Source organism: Petromyzon marinus, unplaced genomic scaffold (assembly GCF_048934315.1).
Source record: "Petromyzon marinus isolate PM22_M1 ecotype Great Lakes invasive population unplaced genomic scaffold, UKy_Petmar_22M1.pri1.0 PM_Scaffold_8, whole genome shotgun sequence".
Classification (NCBI taxonomy): Eukaryota; Metazoa; Chordata; class Hyperoartia; order Petromyzontiformes; family Petromyzontidae; genus Petromyzon; species Petromyzon marinus.
In genome coordinates this window covers 995,177-997,775 of record NW_027423688.1, presented here as the reverse complement: position 1 = coordinate 997,775, position 2,599 = coordinate 995,177, and positions in this window count along the sequence as shown.

Genomic DNA, 2,599 nt, shown 5'->3' with positions numbered 1-2,599 from the left:
TGCTTCGGCAGCCCTGCTAATCAGAAGTGAGGGGGAAAGACAACAAACTAACAAGTTCGCAAAAAATATTGATTTAAAAGTGCATCGCTCCAGTGGCTGCCTAATGTCAGAAGAGCATTCCAGATGACTGCAGAAGCACATCTGAAAGCGTGCCATGCAGTGACCATCTTTGTTTGATGTCCAGCTATATGCAGCTCTGAGGACATCTTAGGTTGCTTGGGTTTGACAACAGGGTTAATGAATTAGATAAATATAACACAGATATGCCATGAAGGATTTTATGAAATAAGAATAGCTTTTACCCTTTCTGGCACAAAAACAGGTGTTAATATGTTCAAACACCAAATAGCTACCTTTTGCAAGGCATCAAGTCTACATTTACCACACGTACTTGTGGAAAAATATGCAAACAAACATGCTCTGATAATATATGGGCATTGTCTTTGAAACTGACTGGCCCGCACCAGAGACAGCCTTCTTTATGACCTTGTCTCGTCGGTGTTAGACCAGAGAACGGCAAAAGTCGAACGGTACATCACCCATGCAACATGGCCACCATGAAGTCCCCCCATGCATCATGGTCACTGTGACGTCCCCCTTGAAACATGACCATCGTGATGTCCCACCATTCAGCGTGGCCATCTTGACGTCACTCATTTCTGTTCTTACCTTGTGGCGATTTGCTGCGGATGGAGCCGGTGCGTGCTGAGGACAGCGCACTCCACGTGGTGCAAGACTCGCCGTTACTCCGAGCCTCTCCAGCTCGGCTGATCTACACACACAAAGACGAAGGTCCACCACATGGGCTTGATTAAGATGTTGGAGCAAGTGCAGTGGGCGAGCACTGAGCCAGCATCTCTGACATCCTGGGCTCCACATTCAGGAGGGTCCTGCCGAGATGTTGCCAGTTCTCAGCGTTGGGATATTTGGCCAATATCAGTTGCCATGCTTGGATTTACAATGAAAGACGTGTGGATTTCGAGGTCACAGGCAGGTCAATGGGATCGTTCAAACTGTTAAGAGGAGTGAGTGGGACTCGGGCCGGACGAGCCATGGCTAGGAGGGACAACAATGGCTCACGGTCAAGAATAATAACTGAGCGACAACCAAGGAACAGAACACATCAGAGAGGAGAGCCGCCAGAGAGATGGTGCGACGAAATCGGCGCTTGGCGGATTATTCCATCACAGGATGTGAGGGGTAGTAGGGTCTCAGGGAGGGAGGCGTTCATCCATCAGTGGATAGATAACAGCGCTGTAGATGCTCACGCGTAGACGGGCACGTACACCAACAGGATCTCAGAGAGACACTCTGATAGACGCGCACACACTTAGGCGGGCAAGGAGAAGCACACCCAGGTATACAGGTGACAGGTAGGCATACGCAGAGGGGAGAACACACGTCCACCCATACTTCACCACACGAGTCAAGGAGCCACATGTACCTCCATAGTTGCAACTTGCAGACGAGGGTGCTCAGAGCTCACTGTGTCTCTCGCGCGGTCCGGGTCTCTGCGTGGAGAGCGGGAGACAGAGGTGAGGGACACGCAGAGTTGAAGGGGCGTGACACACCCACGTCTAAACGCACGTCACGTCACAATGCGGACTCTCATCATCAACACGGACTCACATCCTCACCAGTCACCCACAATACGAAAAACACAAAAAACAACAACTGCCATTCGCCACTAAGTAGCGGTGATGTGACCACGGCGCCTGTGCCAGGCCAGGTGCACTTTGAGACCACGTGAAGTGCCGAAGGCTCACTGACAGGCGGTCGCAGGTCAGACCCAGGTGCCATGAGTTGTCTGACTGAGATGACTGTGCCAACTTGCTGCCTTTTAGATGCCCGGCTCAAAGGTTGTTGTCGTGAGCGTTGCTCCTCTGTTCGGACACCACTACTAACACTACTCCTAACACCACCAACACCACCACTACGAACACCACCACTACGAACACCACCACTACGAACACCACTACTACGAACACCACTACTAACACCACAATTAACACCACGAACAAAGACAACGATCCCCCGTTTAGCCTTAACAGACTGTTGGGGCAAGTGCTGTCCGCGAGCACCTATGAAGGCCGGCACGGCACACGAGGGGGTGGGTGGCCAACACCACGCCCGGCCGCCTTTGTCTCCCCAGTGGCAATGTTTGCACCTCGCACCAGGTACTTATTTAAGGCTGAGTCGATCTAGGGTGAGGCCCAGGACCAGTTCAGATAATCATCACCAATGTTGGCCGTGAGCGGGAATCAAACCCAGGTCGCCAGGTTCTTAGCGCAGCGCGCTAACTGCTACACTACCCCACTAACACCATCACTAACACCACTACTAACACCACCACCAATAATACCACCACCACTAACACCACCACTAAGACCACCACGAACACCACTACCAGCACCAATAATAGCACCATCACTAACACCACCACGACTAAGACCAGCAACAAAAATTCCACCATCACTAACACCAACAACAACAACAACCGACATTCGCCACTAAGTGGCGGTGATGTCACCACGACGCTTGTGCCAGGCCATGTGCACCTTGAGGCCACGTGAAGTGTCGAACGCCCGCCCGCTGGCAG